Below are 23,562 nucleotides of genomic sequence, written 5' to 3' on the forward strand. Positions count from 1 at the left end.
ACTCTCTACCTTCTTTGACTCTTTCTCCTTCTCTGTGGAAGAAACAGAGACGTCCTTATATAGATAGTGGTGATGGTGGTGAATGCATAAATAAGTGATCAGGGAACCATCAATTTGTTTCCTTCTCCAGGATAAACGGCATGTTAAGTCACAAAACAAGTCTCAATAAATTTTAAAGGACTGAAATTATACAAAGCATCTTCTCTGACCACAATGGAATGAAGCTAGAAATCAGTAACAGAGAAACAGAAAATCCACAAGTATACTGAAGTTAAACAACACACTCAATGGGTCAAAGAAGAAATCTTGTTGAGGAAGTTCCCTTCTATTCCCAGTTTTATTAGTGTTTTTAACAAGAAAGGGTGCTGGATTTTGTCAAATGCCTTTTCTGTGTCAAATTGAGATGATCAATTTTTTTTCTTCATTCCATTAATGTTATGTATTACAATGATAGATTTTATTGATTGAACTACCCTTGCATTCCTGGTATAAATTTCACTTCACGTCATGATGTATAATCCTTTCAGTGTGCTCTTGGGTTTGATTTGCTAGCATTTTGTCACTGTAGGCATTTTGAGTTTGCAATCACTGCTGTAGGCAAATGTGGGGAAACTGAAGTTTCCAGCAAGAATGACATAAGATATGTGGCCACAATTTTTTTTTTTAGAAGACCATTCTGGCAATAACTAAAGTTCAGATTTGTGGTACAGCAAAACAGAAGATAAGGCAGTGAGCAGGAAGCTAAAGAGTACACATGAGCCATGAAGCCAGCCTTAAAAGGGGCAGCAGTGAAAGACAGAAAGAAAGAAAACATGTTAAGAAATATTTAGGACAGTAGCTCTCAACTATTTTAACCTTCTCCACCTTTGAAAACATGAAATCATGCCCTCATTTAACATTATTTGAATTTCAAACTAAGTATCATAACTAAGAATAAATCAAGGGAGCAAGACAAAGAAAAGCTTCGCACTTCAACCTTCCACTCTCCACAGGTATACACACACGCACACATATACACACACACACATTCACATCTTTTTAAAGTATAAAAGGTTTTTTTTTGTTTTTTGTTTTTTTTTTAAAAAAAAGGCCTGGAAAATGGCTGTTCGTGGGGTTAACGACAGTAAGAGTGAGGAGAGCACTCACATTTCCAGCTTAGGTGACCAATCCAAACAGAAGAAGACGCCTAGGCACCACTGAGAAGGTGTGTTCTGTTCTAGCCACACGGCGCTTGCAGGGTCTGTGAGACACACACACCACAAATGTGCTTGGTGTCATGAAACCGCCGCCCAGGGAAAGCCTGGGCTGGGATAGAGACAGTATGCCAAGACACGGAGGTGCCATGTAGACCGTGGGGCCCTTCACGAGCTGGTCCCAGGCACCCTCTCCATGTCTAAGTGCATAAAATCTCTGCCCTTTCTCCCAAAAGACCCACCATCCCTCAAACTCCAACAGTTCCTTCTGCATAGAAGGCCCTCTGCTGTCTACTGGCCCAGCAAACTGCATTTAAGGGTTTTGCAAGCCTTCTTTGCACTCCCCTAAGTAAGCTGATAAGCCCCAACAATGGAAAGACCCCCTCTGCCTAAGGGAGTCAAAAAGCACTGTAAACACAGTAAAAACAATGCTGTTATTTACCTTGAAATGCATTTAAAAAACGGATGGATGAATAGACGGAGAGATGTTATGATAAAGTAGGTCTAGTAAAATGCTAATAATAGATTCTAGGCGGTGGATAAAATTCTTTCAAACAGTATCTTTAAAATTTTCATAATAAAATATTAGAGGAAAAATACTTTCTATATAAGATGATAACGTCAGCTGCCATGTAACAAAAGGCTATAATAAAAGTCTCGTATGCTACTGAAATGTTCATTCAATTCTTCTCCCACCCCAGGGCAAGTTACTAAGGTTCCATACCAGTTCCTAAAATATATAAATTCCAAATGATACAAATTAGGCTGAATTGTGCTTTAGAACCGTCTAGGACTGAATGGGTCCTGCCCACTCAATGTGGGTCTTGATTCGTTTACTGGAGTCCTTAAGAGAGCTCAGGGGCTGACATGGACCCACATGCTTTGAGATGCAGACAGAAAGGCATTTGGAGATGCTAAGCTAAGAGATCAAGCCCAGAGTTTGCCCTGGAGAAGCTAAGAGAGGACCCCCAGATGCTTAGAGAGAAATGCCCTGGGAGAAAGAAGCAAGGACGCAAGGAGCTGAGAGAGAGGAGCTAAGACAGAAACCCAGACACATTTTGGAGAAAGCTGTTTTGAAACACAACCCAGGAGCAAAGGGCCAGCAATGTTTGGCCATTCTTTAGTGATGGTTATCCTGCTGTTGATGACTTACTTTGAACACTTCTATGGCCTTAAAACTGTAAATTTGTAACCTAATAAATCCCCTTTATAAAAGCCAATCCACTTCTGGTGTTTTGCATAATGGCAGCTTCAGCAAACCAGAACATCCTCCAAGAAGCAATTTCCACCCACTTATGGGTGCTATCGTCCTTGTTGAGAATGCATGGAAAAAGGAATACCAAATTGGTTAGTTCTGGAGGTAGGTAATGAATGGGGAGAAAGAGCAAAGAGGAACTCTAATGTCCTCTAAATACTTCTGTGTTGTTTGGGTATCATTCAGTGTGAATTATTCATGCATTACCTATGTATGAAAAAAAAAAACAGGAAAAAAAAGAAAAACTGGAACCAACTCAAATGTTCTTCAATAGGTGAATGAATAAACAAACTGTGGTCTATCCATATAATGGGACACTGCTCAGCCATAAAAAGATCCAACTACTGATACGTGCAACAATCTCAACTGAATCTCAAATGCTTATGCTGAGTGAATGAAGTCAGGCTCAAAGGGCTAAATTCTGTATGACTCCCTTTATATGACATTCCAGAAAGGCAGAAATATAGAGGTGGAGGACAGACCAGTGGCTGTGGGGGCAGGGGAGGATTTGACTACAGAGTGGCAGCTTCAGGGAATTTGGGGCATGAAGAACTGTTTTGTATCCTGATTGCAGAAGAAATTAAATGACTATGCATTTTTCAAAATTCTCAGAAGTAACATGTATTTTACAAAAAAAAAGAAAGCTACAGGAGATGCCAAAGTAAAGATATGCAAAGACTTTCCCTTTCACTTTGAACATAAATGATTTTAAAATTTTATTTTTACAACATAATAATGTTAGGTTAACTAGAAATAAAAAGGAAACCCACAGCAGTTGGGGAGGGGGGGATGAAGATTACAGGCAAAAAGGTACAGAAGAAAACACTAAGGACCAGAATTACAACTGCTGAAAGCTACAACCAGAGCCAAGGACTGGGACTTGACCCACTCACCTGTTAAAAGGCTGAAAGAGCATCACCTGCCTACCTCAGGTTGTAGCCAGCAGCCAGACACTCACCCTTGGCAGAGGGAGAAAGCAGATCCACCTATGTGACTGGGAACCAAGTAGACAGTAACACTGTCACCGGACTGGAATTGTGGAATCTGGTAGAATTAAGAAAACCTGTTTCTGGTTGTAGGTCCCAGGAGGCTGAGCTGGGACAATGAGAAACTCCCTGGCAGAGAAGGAAAAGACTCATTCCCAGGCAAGGTGTAATAGTTAAGTTCATGTGTCAACTTGGCTAGTTATGGTGTCTAGCTGTTTGGTCAAGTAACCACTGGCCTGACTGTTGCTGTGAGGACAGTTAGTGTATGTAAATCATCCATGGTGGATCACATCTACAATCAACCAAGATGACTACCTTCAACAATGAGAGAAGTCTCAACCAGTCAGCTGAAGGCCCCCAAAGGAGAAGGGATGATTTCAGCAGTGAGAAGAATTCCAGCTCCACTTCAGCCAGCCAGCTTCTCCCGGGGAGTTCATCGGAAGCCTACACCAGGGTTCCCAGCTTCTCCCGGGGAGTTCATCGGAAGCCTGCACCAGGGTTCCCAGCTTCTCCCGGGGAGTTCATCGGAAGCCTGCACCAGGGTTCCCAGCTTCTCCCGGGGAGTTCATCGGAAGCCTGCACCAGGGTTCCCAGCTTCTCCCGGGGAGTTCATCGGAAGCCTGCACCAGGGTTCCCAGCTTCTCCCGGGGAGTTCATCGGAAGCCTACACCAGGGTTCCCAGCTTGCGAACCTGCCCTGTGGATTTCCAACGTGCCCACCCCCACAGTCATGTGACCCAGTTCTATAATAAACCTCACCATATAGACAAGCTGTTGGTTCTATTCCCCTGGAGAACCCCGACTAGTACAGCTTTCTTAAGAAACAGAATCTAAAGGATGAGATTTCTGAGTTGGTTCTGGAGTTTCTGGAATTGATTCTCTAATCCAATTAGATTCAAAGGCACTAATGGCTCTGTTTCCAATGATCAAGATGGCACTTGTGGGCAACAGAGATACAGATAAGTAAAATATCACCATTGGATACCACTGCTCAAATGCTTACAAGGGGCAAGGTGAGAGTGCATTTGATACTCAACATGGAGTTAAAAAGTATAACAATGTTAGCTGGTTGTTCTTAAACATGCTAGATACAGTCGTTAAAGAAAGGCATGAGGCTCAAGTCTTCAAATTCACAGCTTAAGCACAACATGAAAGACATGAAAGTTCTATATGTGCCCTAAAAAAAACTCTTTATGCAGCTGCAGACTTGAGATTTTTGAAAATCAGACCCAGAGTTTCATTGTGCAGGTGGCTGAATTACAATTTAAGTTGAATTCCCAACTTTTCAGAGTGTCTACAGTTACAAAGTAAGGGTGTTGACTGAAAGGAAGGGGATCATGAAAATTGGAATGAGGACATATGGGCTGATGTTGACGGCCAGGACACTGAAGTCCTAGATTCTGCTGAGTCTTCTTTGCCAGACGAACCTGTAACGGTCTACCCTGAGATATCAGCTACCACACCTCCTGTCTGCTTTGAGGAACCAGCCATCCTGCCTCAACCTGAAGAAATAACCCTGCTATGTCTGATAAACCTGTAACTGCCTCCTCTGAGGAAACAGCCCTCACACCTCTGTCTGAAGAGATTAATCTTGTCTCACCAGTTGAAACTGCAATGGAAAGCCCGGAGGTGGTGGGCTTGCAAGACACTGCTAATTCCTCTCATGACCCACCCCCACCACCCCTCTTTTCTTCCAGGCTTGTAATTAGGCCCCTGTTGAAGTACCAACAAGCCCCAAAAGGTGAGGTACAAAGTGTTTCCTATGAGGAGGTATGCTTCACTCCAAAAGAAATGCATTAATTTTCCAATTTATACAGACAGAAATCAGGGGCATATGTGTGGGAATGGATATTAAGGGTGTGGAAGGGACATAAAGTTGGATCAAGCTGAATTTATTGTAATCGGCCCACCAAGCAGAGATTCTGGATTCAGTGTTGTGGCCTGAGGGGTAGAAGGGCGTTAACAGTTTGTTCTGGTGGTTGGCTGAAACATGGATCAACAGGTGGCTGACACTGCCTGAGGTCGAAATGCCAGAACTGCCCTAGTGTGATGTAGACGAGGGGATCCAAAGTCTTAGAGAGAGTGCTGGGTTAGATGAGATGATCAGACGATTTACCATGTAAGGCCTGCTTACCCACCCAGGAATGTCCAGAGGACAAACCTTTCACCAGGGCTGTGAGGAATAAATTTGTGAGAGCAGTTCCATCACCCCTGAAGAGCTCTGTGGTCACTCTTCTCTACAGGTCAGATATTACTGTGGGAACTGCTGCCACTGAACTAGGATCCTTAAACACAATGGGGATGACCAGATCCTGGGTGGGCAGGAGCCAAGTGGCAGCACTTAATTGCCAAAGACAAGGTGGGCATGGCTACCATAATGGACAGCAGAATCAAAGCAGTAATCAAAACAGTTTGACTCACAGAGACCTATGGCACTAGCCAGTTGATCACAGTATACTTTAAGTGAAATAGACAGGCAGTCTACTGAATTCTTACAGTCTGTATAAGCAGAAGAGTTCCAGGCCAAGTAAACAAAAATCTAACTTGAATCACAAAAACGGGGAGTCATGGTGTGCCAGTTTGGATGTATCATGTCCCCAAAATGCCATGTTCTTTAATGCAATCTTGTGGAGGCAGATGTATTAGTGTTGATTAGGTTGGAATCATTGGATTAGGCTGTTTCCATGGAGATGTGACCCACCCAGCTGAGGGTAATACCTCTGATTAGATTATATTCATGGAGGTGTGGCCCCGCCCATTCAGTGTGAGTCTTAATTAAAACACTGGAGCCCTATAAAACCTCAGACAGAAGGAGCTCAGTGCTGCTGCAGCTTAGAAAGACATTTTGAAGACAGCTATTGAAAGCTGATACCGACATTTTGGAGAACGCCATTTTGAAACACAACCTGGGAGCAAGCAGACACCAGCCACGTGCCTTCCCAGCTAACAGAGGTTGTCCGGATGCCAATGGCCTTTCTCCAGTGAAGGTACCCTATTGTTGATGCCTTACCTTGGACACTTTATGACCTCATGACTGTAACTTTGTAACCAAATAAACCCACTTTATAAAATCCAATCTATTTCTGGTATTTTGCAAAATGGCATCATTTCAAATTGGATCACATGGCCACTCAATTAATTCCCAGACCTGAGACAGTTTACAGACCCAGAACCCCTTGAATGAAAGGAAGGCCCTGCTACACTGCCAAAAATTTATACTGTTAATCTTCCTCTCAACTTATCCCAAAGGGAACTACAGCCTTTCACCAGAATGACTGTGCACTGGGGAAAAGGAAATGTTCAGGCATTTCAGAGAAGATTAGACACTGGCTTGAAACTGATACTATTCTAGGAGACCCCAAACATCACTATGGTTCACCAGTCAGAGTAAGGATTTATGGAAGTCAAGTGGTCAATGGGATTTTAACTTAGGTCCATCTCACAGTGGGTCCAGTGGGTCCCCAAACCAATTCTGTGGTTATTTCCCCAGTTCAAGAATGCAAAATTGGAATAGACATACTCAGTAACCAGCAAAATCCCCGCATCGGTTCCCTGACTTGTGGAGTAAGGGCTATTACGGTAGGAAAGGCCAGGTGGAAACCACTAGAACTGCCTCTACCTAGCAAAATAGTAAATCAAAAGCAATACTGCTTTACTGGAGGGACTGCTGAGATCAGGACTTGAAGGATGCAGGGGTGGTGATTTCCACCACATCCCCCATTCAACTCTCCTATTTGACCTGTGCAGAAAACAGACGGGTCTTGGAGGATGACAGTGGGTTATGATAAACTTAACCAGATGATGACTCCAATTGTAGCTGCTGTTCCAGATATGGTATCATTACTTGAGCACATCAAAACATTCACTGGTACTCGGTATGCAGCTATTACCTGGTAAGTGCTTTTCTTCTCCATACCTGTTAGTAAAGACCACCAGAAATCATTTGCTTTTACCTAGCAAGGCCGGCAATATACCTTCACTGTCCCAACTCAAGGGTTAATTAACTCTCCAGCCCTATGTCATAATCTAGTTTGCAGGGACTTTGATCACCTTTCCCTTCCACAAGACATCACACTGGAATACTATATTAATGACATTATGTTGACTGGACTTAGTGAGCAAGAAGCAGCAACTACTCTAGACTTATTGGGAAGGCATGTGTGTGTCAAAAGGTGGGAGATAAATCCAACAAAAATGCAGAGGCCTTCCACCACAGTGAAATTTTTAGTCATCCAATAGAGTGGGAGATGTCAAGACAGCCCTTCTAAGGTGAAGGATAAGCTGTTGTATCTCGCCCCTCCTACAACCAAAAAACACACACAATGCATAATTGGCATCTTCTGATTTTAGAGACAATATATTCCTCAACTGGGTGTGCTACTCCAGTCCATTTACCAAGTGACCAGAAAAGCCACTAGTTTTAAGGGGGGACCAGAAGAAGAGGAGGCTCTGCGACAGGTCCAGGCCACTGTGCAAGCTGCTCTTCCACTTGGGCCATATGATCCAGCAGATCCAATGATGCTGGAAGTTTCAGTGGCAAATACAGATGCTGTCTGGTGACTCTGGCAGGTCCCTATAGGAGAATCTTAGCTCAGACCCTTAGGATTTTGGAGCAAAGCCCTGTCATCCTCTGCCGATAACTACTCTCCTTTTGAGAAACAGCTTTTGGCCTACTACTGAGCCTTGGAAGACACCAAATGCATAACCATGGGCCACCAAGTTACTATGAGATCTGAATTGCCTATCATGAGCTGGCTGTTATCTGACCCACCAAGTCATAAAGTTGGGTGTGCACAACAGCACTCCATCATAAAATGGAAATGGTATATATGAGATTCGGTTTGAGCAGACCCTGAAGGCACAGATACGTTACATGAAGGAGTGGCCCAATCGCCCATGGCCCCCTACTCCTGCCACATTACCTTCTCTTAGTCCGCAGCTATAGCTTTTTAGGAGCTCCCTATGATCAGTTAACTGAGGGAGAGAAAACTTATGCCTGGTTTACAGATGATTCTGCATGATATACAAGTACCACCCAAAAGTGGACAATTGCAGCACTACAGCCCCTTTCTGAGACATCCCTGAAGGACAGTGGTAAAGTGAAATCTTCCCAGTGGACAGAACACTGAGCAGTGCACCTGGCTGTTCATTTTGCTTAGAAGGAGAAACAGCCCAGAGGTGCATCTGTATATTGTGGCCAATGGTTTGGCTGGATGGTCAAGGACTTGGAATGAACATGGCTGGAAAATTGTTGACAGAGATTTGAGGGAGAGGTATGTGGACAGACCTTTCTGAGTGGGCAAACAACAGGAAAACATTTGTGTCCCACATGAATGCTCACCAGAAGGTGACTTCACCAGAGGAGAATTTTGATAATCAAGTGGATAAGGTGACCTGTTCTGTGGATACCAGTCGGGCTCTTTCCCCCGCCACTCCTGTCATTGCCCAGTGGGTTCATGAACAAAGGCTATGGTGGTAGGGATGGAGATTATGCACAGGTTCAGCAATATGGACTTCCACTCACAGAGGCTGACCTGGCTACAGCCACTGCTGAGTGCCCAATCTGCCAGCAGTGGTGACCAACCCTCAGATCCCCAAGGTGACCAACTTGCCGCCTGGTGGCAGGTTGATTACACTGGAACAGTTCCATCATGGAAGGGGCAACATGGTGTTCTAACTGAAACAGACACATACTCCGGATATGGGTTTGCTCTCCCTGAACACAATGCTTCTGCCAAAATTACCATCGTGGCCTTACAGAATGCTTTATCCACCATCATGGTATTCTACACAGCATTGCATCTGATCAAGGAACCCGCTTCACAGCAAATGAAGTGAGGGAATGATACGTACTCATGGACTTCACTGGTCTAACCATGTTCCCCATCATCTTGAAGCAGCTGGATTGATAGAACAGTGAAGTGGCCTTTTGAAGACTCAATTATGGCACCAACTGGGTGGGAATAACTTGCAGTGCTGGTTTTATTTGCTGTAAATCAGACTTCACTCTATGGTGCTGTTTCTACCATAGGCAGGATTCACAGGTCTAGGAATCAATGGGTGGAAATGGGGGTGGGACCACTCACAATTACCCTTACTGATCCACTAGAAAAATTTTTGCTTCCTGTGTCCACAACCTTAAGCTCTGCTGGTCTACAGGTCTTTAGTTCCAAAAAGAGGAATGCTTCACCAGGAGACACAACAATTCCATTGAACAGGAAGTTAAGACTGTCACTTGGCCACTTTGGCTCCTCATGCCTCTGAATCAACAGGCAAAGAGTACTGGCTTGGGTGACTGATCCTGATTACCAAGCGGAAATAGCACTGCTGCTACACAATGGAAGAGAAGAAGAGTTTGCCTGGAATACAGGAGATCCCCTAGGGTGTTTCTTAGTATTACCATGCCCTGTGATTAAAGTCAGTGGAAAACTGCAACAACCCAATCCAAACAAGATTACTAATGGCCCAGAAACTTCAGGAAGGAAGGTTTGGGTCACTTCACCAGGCAAAGAACCCAGGCCAGCTGAGGGCTTGCTGAGAGTAAAGGGAACATGGAATAGGTAGTGAAAGAGGGTAGTGATAAGCATAAACTACAACCACTTTGTTCATATTTACAGAACAAAGTATGTTCAGAACGAACTCTGTTCAGAATCAACAGAGTTACAGAAACGAGGATATAATGGTTATATTTCTTCCTTGTTTTGTTACAAATATGTTTGTGTATATACATAAAGCAATTACCTTTGTTTTCTTCTCTATGTAATCCCCTCATCATATAACATAAGTCGTATTAATGTTATGTCATAGTATTTAAATTATAAGATAACAAGTTTAAGAGTGAATATTACCCAAGGACTTCCACCCTTTTCTGGGGAAAGAATGTGTTTTCGGCTACACGAAGGGCAGATGAATTCTGTTAGGCAAAAATACGAGTGTTATTGTTTTTATTTAGAGAGTAAATATGGTTTAAGGAGACGTGTATGGGTGCCAAGTTGGCAAGGGGTGGAAATGTGATGGTAAAGTTCATTTACCAGCTTGGCTACGTTATGGCATGATTGTTACCAAGAGAATATTTTGTGGTTTTAAATCACATCAGTTGATTGTATCTACAGCTGATTACATCTACAATCAACTAAGGAAACTGCCTTTAACAATGAGAAAAGTCCCATTCAATCTGTTGAAGGCCTTAAAGGGAGAACGGATGATTTCAGCAGTCAGAAGGAAAAATTGCCATCTCTAGCTCAGCCTGCCAGCTTCTGAGAATTCACTGAAAACTTTCATTGGAGTTCCCAGATTGTAGCCTGCCCTACAGAATGTGGACTTGCCAGTCCCCACAGTCACATGAGCCAATTCCCATAAAAAATTTCACAATATTTACATCGTATCTATCCTGAAACATAAACCAGGAAAATTTACATGAAGGAAACAGAAATATCACAAGGATTTTAAAGCAAACATTAATAAAATTCTTAAAGAGATAAAGGAGAGAGTGCATTGTAACACAAGAGGAAGTAATGAATCAAGAATTGGGGACTATGAAAACAACCAATGACAAATGTAGAAAGGGAAAAAGCTTTTTTGTTTTTCAATTGAATGGGATACACAGTAAACTTTACACAGTAAGAGACAATTAGCGAAAAGAGAAGAGTTCTCTCTGGAAGAAAGACCTAAGTAAATTACTCAGCTCATTGCAGAAAAAGAAATGGAAAATATAACAGAAAAAATTAATAGACACGGAGGAAAACTGAGAAGCTCTGAGAGACATCTAAAAGTAGTTTCAGAGGAAAGATAGAGCAAATGGAAAAGAGTCGATGTGAAAAGAACTGAAAAAAGTCATGAGTCCTCAGACTACAGTGTACACCAGGTGCCATTAAAAAGGGGGTGGGGCCTACGTGGGACCCGACTCCCAGGGGTGTAAATCTCCCTGGCAATGCAGAATATGACTCCCGGGGATGAATCTGGACCCGGCATCGTGGGACTGAGAGTATCTTCTTTTTTTTTTTTTTTTCATTTTTATTGAGATTGTTCAGATACCATACAATTATCCAAAGATCCAAAGTGTACAGTCACTTGCCCCTGGGTACCCTCATACAGCTGTGCATCCATCACACTTAATTTTTGTTCAATTTTTAGAAACTTTTCATTACTCCAGACAAGAAATAAAGTGAAAGATGAAAAAAGAAAAAAAGAAAAGGAAACTCTAATCCTCCCCTATCCCTAACCAACCCCCCTCAATTGTTGACTCGTAGTATTGATATAGTATATTTCTTACTGTTTATGAAAAAATGTTGAAATACTACTAACTGTAGTATATAGTTTGTAATAGGTATATAGTTCTTCCCTATATGTCCCTCTATTATTAACTTCTAATTGTATTGTCATACATTTGTTCTGGTTCATGGAAGTGATTTCTAGTATTTGTACAGTTCATCATGGATATTGCCCACCATAGGATTCAGTTTTATACATTCCCATCTTTTGACTTCCAACTTTCCTTCTGGTGACATATACGACTCTGAGCTTCCCCTTTCCACCTCATTCACACACCATTCGGCACTGTTAGTTATTCTCACATCTTGCTACCAACACCCCTGTTCATTTTCAAACATTTAAGTTCATCCTAATTGAACATTCTGCTCATACTAAGCAACCACTCCCCATTCTTAAGCCTTGTCCTATATCTTGGTACCTTATATTTCATGCCTATGAGTTTACATATTATAAATTAGTTCCTATCAGTGAGACCCTGCAATAATTGTCCTAATGTGTCTGGCTTATTTCACTCAGTATATTGCCCTCGAGGCTTTGTCATCAACCCATTTTTTTTTAATATGGTTTTGTTCACTCACCATACATTCCATCCCAAGTAAATAATCGATGGTTTTCTGCATGGTCATACATTCATGTGTTCACCACCTTCACCACTATCTATATAAGAGCAACTACATTTCTTCCACAAGGCGGGAGGGAGAGTCAAAGGTAGAGAGGCAAAAGAGGAAAAAAAATGACAGCTAGGAAGCAGCAAAAGGAAAAATAACCTTAAATCAAAGTAGAATAAAGAATCAGACAATACCACCAATGTCAAGTGTCTAACATGCCTCCCCTAGCCCCCCCCTCTTATCTGCATTCACCTTGGTATATCACCTTTGTTACATTAAAGGAAGCATAATACAATGATTCTATTAGTTACAGTCACTAGTTTATGCTGATTGCATCCCTCCCCCAATGCCTCCCCATTTTTAACACCTTGCAAGGTTGACATTTGCTTGCTCTCCCTTGTAAAAGAACATATTTGTACATTTTATCACAATTGTTGAATACTCTAGATTTCACCAAGTTACACAGCCCAGTCTTTATCTTTTCTCCTTTCTTGTGGTGTCTCACATGCTCCCCACCTTCCTCTCTCAACCGTATTCATAGCTATCTTTGTTCAGTGTACTTACATTGTTGTGCTACCATCTCCCAAAACTGTGTTCCAAACCACACACTCCTGTGTTCTATCACTCTATAGTGCTCCCTTTAGTATTTCCTGTAGGGCAGGTGTCTTGTTCACAAAGTCTCTCATTGTCTGTCTGTCAGAAAATATTTTGAGCTCTCCCTCATATTTGAAGGACAGCTTTGCTGGATACAGGATTCTTGGTTGGTGGTTTTTCTCTTTCAGTATCTTAAATATATCACACCACTTCCTTCTGGCCTCCATGGTTTCTGCTGAGAGATCCACACATAGTCTTATCAAGCTTCCTTTGTATGTAATGGATTGCTTTTCTCTTGCTGCTTTCAGGATTCTCTTTGTCTTTGACATTTGATAATCTGATTATTAAGTGTCTTGGCGTAGGCCTATTCATATCTCTTCTGTTTGGAGTACGCTGCGCTTCTTGGATCTGCAATTTTATGTCTTTCATAAGAGATGGGAAATTTTCATTAATTATTTCCTGTATTATTGCTTCTGCCCCCTTTCCCTTCTCTTCTCCTTCTGGGACACCAATGATACGTACATTATTGTACTTTGTTTCATCCTTGAGTTCCCAGAGACGTTGCTCATATTTTTTCATTCTTTTCTCCATCTGCTCCTTTGTGTGTAGGCTTTCAGGTGTTTTGTTCTCCAGTTCCTGAGTGTTTTCTTCTGCCTCTTGAGATCTGCTGTTGTATGTTTCCATTGTGTCTTTCATCTCTTGTGTTGTGCCTTTCATTTCCATAGATTCTACTAGTAGGTTTTTTGAACTTTTGATTTCTGCCGTATACATGTCCAGTGCTTCCTTTACAGCCTCTATCTCTTTTGCAATATCTTCTCTAAACTTTTTGAATTGATTTAGCATTAGTTGTTTAAATTCCTGTATCTCAGTTGAAGTGTACGTTTGTTCCTTTGACTGGGCCATAACTTTGTTTTTCTTAGTGTAGGTTGTAATTTTCTGTTGTCTAGGCATGGTTTCCTTGGTTATCCAAATCAGGTTTTCCCAGACCAGAACAGACTCAGGTTCCAGAGGGAAGAAATATTCAGTATCTGGTTTCCCTGAGGGTGTGTCTTAGAAAATTGCTCCACCCTTTGATGCCTCGGGTCACTGTGCTTTTCTGCCCAGCAGGTGATGCCTGTTAGCCTATAATTCTTGACTGGTGTGAGGAGGTATGGCCGTGTTCCCCCAGGCTCTGGGGTCTGGTTCTGAATGGAAAGGGCCCCACCCCTTTCCTCCTAGAGAAGACAGACCCCCCAGGTGGAGGTCATTACCATTTCAATGGTCTTGCTCTCTGCTTGTGCTGTCTCCACCCTTCCCAGAGTCACAGCCCTGGAAACTGAAAATGACTGGGGCTTTCTCCACTGAGCCAAAAAAGAAACAGATAGTCCCCTTCAGACCCAGTCCAAGGCGACCCTCCGGCTCTCCCAGGTCAGTCGTCACCTAAAGCCTCTGTTTTTTGGGGATGCATACCTGTAGTGAGCAGTTCACACTCGCTACTTAAAACCCCAGTTGGAGCTCAGCTGAGCTGTATTCACTTGCTGGGAGAGAGCTTCTCTCTGGCACCACGAGGCTTTGCAGCTCAGGCTATGGGGGAGGGGGTCTCATGGCTTGGTTCTGCAGGTTTTACTTACAGATTTTATGCTGTGTTCTCGGGCATTCCTCCCAATTCAGGTTGGTGTATGATGAGTGAATGGTCTCGTTTGTCCCTCAGCAGTTATTCTGGATTTTTTACTAGTTGTTTCTGTTTTTTTGTAGTTGTTCCAGGGGGACTACTTAGCTTCCACTCCTCTCTATGCCGCCATCTTGCCCGAGTCTCTGAGAGTATCTTCTTGACCAAAAGGGAGATGCGAAATGAGACGAAATAGTTTCAGTAGCTCAGAGATTTCAAATGGAGTTGAGGGGTCACTCCGGTGGACATTCTTATGCACTATATAGATAACACCTCTTAGGCTTTAATGTATTGGAATAGCTAGAAGTAAATACCTGAAACTACCAAACTCCAACCCAGCAGTCTGGACTCCTGAAGACAATTATATAATAATGTAGATTACAAGGGGTGACAGTGTGATTGTGAAGACCTTGTGGATCACACCCCCTTTATCTAGTGTATGGATGAGTAGAAAAATGGGGATAAAAACTAAAGGACAAATGGGGTGGGCTGGGGGGGATGGTTTGGGTGTTCTTTTTTCACTTTTATTTTTTATTCTTGTTCTGGTTCTTTCTGATGTAAGGAAAATGTTCAGAGATAGATTGTGGTGATGAACGCATAACTATGTTATCATACTGTGGACAGTGGATTGTATACCATGGATGATTGTATGGTGTGTGAACGTATTTCAATAAAACTGAATTTTAAAAAAAGGGGGTGGGTGGGGGGGGGTGGACAGAACCTGTGGTCCATGGGCAGAAACACCACATGCTGAGGTGTGGACGCTCCATAGTCAAATAGCTGTCCCTTGGCACAAATGCAATGCAAGCCACAGCAGCCAAATTCTCCCTGGAACAGCTTCAAGGGGCCCCACCTCCAACTTGGCTCATGTCAAACCTTTCATTTCTACCTGGCAGAATCCAAGGTCTCCATCAGTGCCCACCCACTGCATGAGTCTATCCCTTCTAGAAAAGCCAACTTTCCTCCTTTAGCTCACTGGCATATTAGGCCCAGACTACAGCATCACTGTTAATCATTAATTACCTTGGCATGCCTTGGTGTCTACCAAAATCTGCTTTAGAAAAGAGTGCTACTGTCTTATTTCATTAATTCATGTATTCAAGAAATATTGAGTACTTACTATGCTGGGCACTCTTTGAAGCACCAGGGATACAAGAGTGTACAAAACATAGTTCCTGCTCTCAAAAACTTAATGTTCTACAGCTTCTTGACCAAAAGGGTGATGTGAAATGAAATGAAATAAAGCTTCAGTGGCTGAGAAATTTCAAACGGAGTCGAGAGGTCACTCTGGTGGACATTCTTACGCACTACATAGATAACACTTTTTAGGTTTTAATTTATTGGAATAGCTAGAAGTAAATACCTGAAACTATCAAACTCCAACCCAGTAGCCTTGACTCCTGAAGATGATTGTATAACAATGTAGCTTACAAGGGGTGACAGTGTGATTGTGAAAACCCTGTGCCAGTGTATGGATGGATGAGTAAAAAAATGGGGACAAAAACTAAATGAAAAATAGGGTGGGATGGGGGGGATGATTTGGGTGTTTTTTTTTTTACTTTTATTTTTTATTCTTATTCTGATTCTTTCTGGAAATGTTCAAAACTAGATTGGAGTGATGAATGCATAACTACATGATGGTACTGTGAACAGCTGATTGTACACCATAGATGATTGTATGGTATGTGAATATATCTCAACAAAACTGAATTTTTTTAAAATGGGGGGAGGCACACAGGCCCAAATGCAGAGCAACCGAGAGTGACATTTTGAAGAACAGCTCCATCTAATAGAGAACAAAACACCCCAAGAGCAACACTTTGGAGAACACTGTTTTGAAACACAACCTGGGATCAACAGACACCAGCCATGTGCCTTCCCAGCTAACAGGTTTTCCTGGTGTCAGCAGCTTTTCTCCAGTGAAGGTACCCGATTGTTGATGCCTTAGCTTGGACACTTTATGGCCTTAAGACTGTAACTTTGTATCCAAATAAACCCCATTTTTAACAGCCAATCCATTTCTGGTGTTTTCCATTCTGGCAGCATTAGCAAACCAGAACAAATAGTATTGATGGAAATTTGTTAAGAGATGAATTGGAAGCCCCCAAAGAGCCACCAGTGCCCTTGCTGTCGTAATATGTCTTTCCCTCAAGAGAAATTTTGATCAAACACTTATGAAATATATCCCAAAATATCACTTTACATTTCTTCCTTCGATATTGTTGATTACTCTATTAAATTAATCACAGTCGTTAAGTCTTATCATCAGTAATCGGTTTCTGAATTTTTTTCCTCATGCTTGGGTAACGCTCTGCTATAAGCTGCCATATAGAAATTTAGTCTTCAACAAAGAAGACAGGCTCATGGAGACTGTACCGGATATTCTTAACTATTGATACATCAATTAGGAACTAGGGTACAGAACCTGGAGTTAAGAACATCACCACTTGTGCTGGTCTGAATCTGTTACGTACCCCATAAAAGACTATATTCTTTTAATCCACTCTTGTGGGGGCAGACCTATTGTGGGTAGGACCTTTTGATTAGGTGTTTCCATGGAGATCTAACCCCGCCCATTCAAGGTAGGTCTTAATTTACTGGAGTCCTTAACAGAGCTCAGGGAGAGCCAGAGCCCACAGCCAAAAAGGACCCAGATGCTTGGAGAGGCAGACAGAAGAACATTTGGAGACGTTAAGTTAAGAGATGAAGCCCAGAATGTGCCCCAGAGAAGCTAAGTGAGAACCATAGGTGCTGAAAGAGAGAAGTTAAGATATGTAATCCAGAGTTTGTCCCTGGGAGAAAACAGGAGCTGAGATAGAAGCCCAGAAACATTTTGGAGAAAGCCACTGAAACCTGGGAGAGGAGGCTCAGCAGAGCCAGCCATGTAACTTCCCATGTGACTGAGGAAACCCAGATGCCATCGGCTTTTCTTCAGAGAAGGTATCTTCTTGTTAATGCCTTAATCGGGACATTTTCAGGGCCTTACAATTGTAAATTTGTGAACTAATAAAGCCCCTTTGTAAAAGCCAAAAAAAAAAAAAGTTAATGTTCTAGTGTGGGGGAAAAGTTGGGCAATAAATAAAACAGTAAATGCCAGATGTTAAGTGCAATGGAAAAACATTAAGCAGGGTAAAGGTGGAGCTACTGGAGTGGAGGTAGGCAAGTTGCTATCACATATAGGGCACTCAAGACAGGCCTCCCTAAATAGACTTTTGAAAAGAGAACTCAGTGAGCAAAAAAGTTGGACCTGTGGCTAAGCAGACACCCACTGTTTCAGGCAGAGCCAACAAGCACCCAGGCCCTGAACCAGAATGGCTGCTGCCAAGTGAACGAGGAGTAGAGTGTTGAGAAATGATGCCAGGGAGACAGGCAGAGGGCTGCCCACAATGGGCTTCATAAATTGCATGAAGGCCTTGGGGTTTTTTCCCGAGGGTGATGAGAAATTATGGAACGTTTGGGGCAGGGAAGGACATGATCTGATTTACAAGTCTCACGCTGGCTGCTGTTTAGAGGAACCAGAGTTGAAGCAGGGAGAGCAGTTCAGAGGGGCTGCCAACAGGTGAGGGGTGATAGTGGCCCAAATGGAGGCAGCCATAAAAGTCAGATTCCAGCTCTATCGTGAAAGTGGTGATTGCTCAGATTTAGGCTGCGAGAGAAATCCAGTTAAGAATCACTACAAGGAGTTCTGACCTGAGCAACCTCAAGAATGGAGTTGCCTTTTACTGAAAAGACGCAGGTTTCAGGCTACTAAAAGCAGTGGTTTGGGGTGGGAAGATCCATTCAGGAACTACATATCTTGGACACGTCAGCATGTGTGGACACAATGAGTTCAGCCCCAGTGAGGATGAGAGCACCCATGGCTTACGGACCAGAGAAAAGGTCTGCGGCCCACCCTGAGCCACTGTAGTATTCTTGGGTGAGGGAGATGAGAAGGAGCCTGCAAGAAGGCTGTGGGCCTCTGCCAGTAAGGGTAAGTAAATAACCAAAGGAGAATGACGAGAGTGCAGGGTCTCAGTGACGGGAAGAAAGTGCTCTAAGGTGGCAGTGACCAGCCAAGCCAAAGGCTGCTGACAGTAGGCATCTGGTGAGTAGAAGGCCTGGTGAGCCTAAGGGGAGGTTTTTCCATGGAGTGGTGGGTCCCAAAAGTCTAAGTTAAGTTGCTTCAAGAGAAATGGGAGAGGCAATGGTGGCAGGGAATACAGACAAGCTTGTCCAATTCTGGTATAAAAGGAAGCTAAGGCCAAGGGAGGGTGGCTGGAGGGCGATGTGAGGTCAAGGGAGGGTCTGTCTGTTGAGAACATTTTGAGGGAAGAGGGAAAAATTAAGAGTTCTGGCCTTGGGTAGGCAAGAAGGTCTAGGATCCACTACAAGTAGTTAATGGTTCAGAGACAGCGGCTCAAACAAACATTACCACCAAAGTTTTAATGCCATATGACCATGCTAACCATGCATTTTTAAAGCACATAAAATTAATTATCTAATTCCCATTATTAAAAAAAAAAAAAAAAAAAAAACAACTACATAGCTAGGACAAGGGACCATAAGAAGCTATTAGTTTTGCTTATTGCTGGTTGGTGGAATTGTGGATAACTTGCGGCTTTTTAAATGTATTCTTTATGGTTTTTCTGGCTTTTTGGAGGGCATATATTTTGGGGGAATTACACCAAAAAAATTACAAAACTCATTTTATAGGGTATATCCTGTAAAGACCTTAGAAAACACAAATAAGCAAGAAAATATAAGAGTCCTCCATAATCCCAGGGATAAGCACTACTAACATTTTTATATGTTATTTTTTCCTCACTGATAAGGTGACATCTGAGCAGAGATTCCATATCTGGGAGGAAAGTGTTCCAGGCAGAGGGAACAGCATGTGCAAAGGGATGAGGAGTTGTGAGGAGTGAGTGAAGGCTTAGGCTGGAGAGGGACAGGACCTGATTCTAACTGCATCACAAATGCATATCCCCAGTGTGCTGAGCTGTAAAGAGCACTCGGTGTGACTCAAAAAGATCCGGGTTTGAATTCTTCCCAGCTGATGCTCATTAGGAGAAGGTTTTCGGCACCTCCTGCCTTTCTGTTTCCATATCTGTAAAACCAGGAAAACCCCAACCCACCTCGGATAGAGAATCAAGAACAATGGTGATTTCCATTTTGTGAAAGGGCTGGTCGAGGACTGAAGAGAAAATCCGGGAGAATCAAAATAAAGAACCAGATGAACAATGGATTTGAGTTTCACTGAATGGAAAACGAGTCCTTTTTTTTTTACACTACTGCCCGGGTGCAAGGATCACACCAGGGGAAAGAGGGAGCAGAGAGTCGCGGAGCCTGTGCTAAGCGGCCTGGGAGGAGAAGTCGCCGCACCATTTAAACGGCCGTCGGGGGCGGGGAGGGGTCCAAGTCAACGACCGACTCCACCATCCCCGTGAGCCCCGTGCCGGGCCTGCAGCCGGCGCCCCGCGCCCATCTCCCCTCGCTGGAAGGGGAAACGGATCTCCCAAACACACCTGTCACTACGACAACGTCTACACACGCGCCTCGCCCGTCGTTTCTCCGTGCGACTAACGAGCCACCGTTATTCAAAACAAAAACCGCCCGGCACGCCCGAGTCAGGAACGTTCGCTGACCCACCTCCGTGAGCCGCCGAAGCCCAAGGCCACCTGTCCCGAGCTGCAGGCCCCGCAGCGCCGGAGCACCGTCCCGGAACGAGCGACAACAAAGGGGGCGCGGGGGGCGGCGACCCGACGTCCCCGAGGCCCCGCGGCCGCCCCGCGCCGCCCGCTCCCGGGCAGTCCCCGGCCCCGCCGCCCCCCGCCCCGGGCCGCGCGGCACAAAGCGGCGGCCGCGGCCTAGTCTGGGCGCGACGCGCGAGGCGGGCGGCGGCGGCGGGGCCGGGAACGCGGGCGGGCGGGCGGCGTCTCCGCGCGGACTCCCGGCCCCGCGGTCCCCCGCGCTCGGCCCGGCCCGCGCCGCCTCCTCACTTACCGGGGCCTCGGGGCCGCGCTCGCCGCGTCCGGCCGGCGGCAGGTAGGCAGCGGCAGCCGCAGCCGCTCGGCGCCTTCAGGGGCCCAAGGGCGGGGATGGCGCGGCGGCGCGGCTACGGCAAGCCGGAAGGGACGCGCGCCGCCCGCCGGCCGCTTCGCTTTCTGCGCCCGGAGCAGGGAGCTGCAGTGCTGCGCCTCGCCCCGCGGGGGCGTCGTGGGAGCCGGGAAAGCTAGAAGGGGCCAGAAAAGCAGAGATGAGCCGGCCCCGCGGGGCCCGGAATACAGGGCTAGCGTTGTGGGTGGAATGGTGTCCCCCAAAAGACCCCTGGCACCTCAGACTGCCACCTTACTCGGAAATAGGGTCTTTGCAGGTGGCATTAGGAAAGATGGGGTCGTTCCGGCCGAGGGTCGCTCTAGCCCGCTGTGACCTGTCCTTGCGAGGGAGGAGGCCACGGAGGCGGCCGCGCAGAGACGGAGGCCCAGGTGGAGCGACAGGCAGCCCCGAGCACCTGGGACCACTCGAGGCTCCCCAGGGGGCGCAGCCTGCCCTCACCTCGACTTGGGACTTCTGGCCTCCAGAGCGGGGAGAGAACTCCCTGCTGTTCTCAGCCCCTGCTTGTGCTCGGGGAGACAGACCGGTGGCAGTGGACAGTCATCCCTCAAGTGCCTCCTGAGCGCCAGCTGATGCCCAAAAGGGGACAGGGCACAAGGGCCTCGGAAGGGGACAGGGCAAACGAGTTCCCTGGCCCAAGGAGCTCACCTTCTTGGGGAGGAGACAGTAAAACGGGCGAACACATGCCACCCAAGAAAATGGTGAGCTTAGATGGGAACAGCCTCTGGGGATTTGGAGAGAAAGAAGAGTACTTGAGAGTTTAAGTTACAACAGCAGGACATGTTAGGAAACACTCCCAAGGTTTCCGACAAGGCCAATGAGGGGAAACTGGAAAAAACAGAGGTTTGGAAGAAAAGTATGGATTCAGTGTCAGACACGAGAGCTGGACGTGCCTGCCTGACCTTCCAGAAGGGCTGTCAAATAGGCCAGGGGAGAGGAGAGTCTGATGTGCTAGAAGTAAACGTGTGAGGCTTACATGTCGATGGGAACTGCTGCCACCACTGTGTCAGTCTAGAGGGAAGAAGGCCTCATGTGAAGATCTGAAGTGTCCCACTGTTCAGAGGTTGGCGAGAAAAGGACCACACGGTGATGCCAAGTGAAGGCCAGGGTGATGCCCACAAACCCAGGACAGCGTGCTGTCATGGACACCGAGGGAAGAGAGGGCTCACAAGGGAGAACAGATGTGCTCTGCCCAGGGTTGATGGGATTTGGAAAGGTGCAGACCTTGGCAAAGCTGTTTGGGTGAAGCAGGGTTGAGGGTCACATCTCTGGGTGTGGGTGGAGAAATGACGAGATAAAGAGGTGGAGAGGCAGAGTAAACCAAGTCAACTCTCAAAAATAACTTGGCTTTCCCTTCCTAACCAAAAGGGGGAAGAGAAATTAAACAAAATTAAGTTTCAGTGGCTGAGAGATTTCAAATGGAGTCGAGAGGGCATTCTGGAGGTTAGTTACTCTCATGCATTACACAGATATCCCTTTTTAGTTTTTAGTCTATTAGAATAGCTAGAAGGAAATACCTGAAAGTGTTGAACTGCAATCCGGCATCCTTGATTCTTGAAGATGATAATGTAACTATACAGCTTGTACGGTGTGACTGTGATTGTGAAAACCTTGTAGCTCATAGTCCCTTAATCCAGCATGTGGACAGGTGAGTAGAAGCAAAGGGGACAGACAGCAAATGAATAATGGGGGGTGGGGGGGGGGAATATGGGATGTTTTGGGTGTTCTCTTTTACTTTTATTTTTATTCAGTAATGAAAATGTTCAAAAAATTGTCGTGATGAATGCACAACTATATGATGATACTGTGAACAACTGACTGTAAACTTTGGATGACTGTACGGTATATGAATATATCTCAATAAAATTGCATTAAAAAAGAAAAAAATAATAACTTGGCTCTCAACTCTGCACGTGACCTCACTGCCCTCCCCCCATGTGGGACCTGATTCCCTGGCAATGCAGGATATGACCCCAGAAATGAGCCTGGACCTGGCATCATGGAATTGAGAAAATCTTCTTGACTAAAATGGGGAAGACAAACAAAACAAAAGAGAGTTTCAGTGGCTGAGAGATTTCAAATGGAGTTGAGAGGATATTCTGGAGGTTATTCTTATGCACCATATAGATATCTCTTTTTAGTTATTAATTTACTAGAATAGCTAGAAGGAAATACCTGAACCTGTTGAACTACAACCCAGTAGCCCTGATTCTTGAAGACGATTGTATAACTATGTAGCGTACATGATTTGATCATGTGATTGTGAAAACCTTATGTCTCACAATCCCTTTATCCACCTTTATCCAGTGTATGGACAGATGAGTAGAAAAATGGGGACAAAAATTAAATGAAAAGTAGGGTAGGGTGGGGGTTGGAATGCTTTAGGTGTTCTTTTTTACTTTTATTTTTATTATTTTTATTTATTTATTTTTTTGGCATAAGGAAAAATGTTCAAAAATTGTGGTGATGAATGCACAACTATATGATGATACTGTGAAAAACTGATTTACGCTTCAGATGACTGCATGCTATGTGAATATATCTCAATAAAACTGTATTTAAAAAATAATAACTTGGCTTTTCAGCAAATGGTGCTGGGAAACTGGGTAACTTCGTGTAAAAGAATGAAGTTGAACCCTTACCTCACACGAGCTACAGAAACAAACTCAAAATGGATCAAACATCTAAATATAAGCACTAAAACTATAAAACTCTTAGAAGAAAACGTTCAGATATGAAACCAACAGCACAAGCAGCAAAGGAAGTCATGCATGTTGGACATCATCAAAATTTAAACTTTTTTGCTTCAAAGGACATCATCAAGAAAACGAAAAGACAACCCAGAGACTAGGAGAAAACAGTTGCATGTCACATGTCTGATGAAGGACTTGTATCCAATGTACATAAAGAACCCT

The 23,562-nt window shown here is 44.3% G+C and overlaps 1 protein-coding gene across 15 annotated transcripts in view; it reads right to left on the reverse strand.

Annotated features, from left to right (window-relative positions):
* The window catches only part of LOC119519642 (E1A-binding protein p400-like), a 163,289-nt gene extending 142,642 nt beyond the window's left edge, over positions 1-20,647 (reverse strand). For all 15 annotated transcript variants that reach the window (XM_037817411.1, XM_037817407.1, XM_037817406.1 and 12 more), the window contains exon 1: positions 20,537-20,647. The gene's annotated coding sequence lies outside the window, so the exon portion shown is untranslated. The remainder of the gene's footprint in view (positions 1-20,536) is intronic.
* Between the last annotated feature and the right edge of the window lie 2,915 nt (positions 20,648-23,562).

The sequence above is a fragment of the Choloepus didactylus genome, chromosome 23 (assembly GCF_015220235.1).
Source record: "Choloepus didactylus isolate mChoDid1 chromosome 23, mChoDid1.pri, whole genome shotgun sequence".
NCBI classification, from domain to species: Eukaryota; Metazoa; Chordata; class Mammalia; order Pilosa; family Megalonychidae; genus Choloepus; species Choloepus didactylus.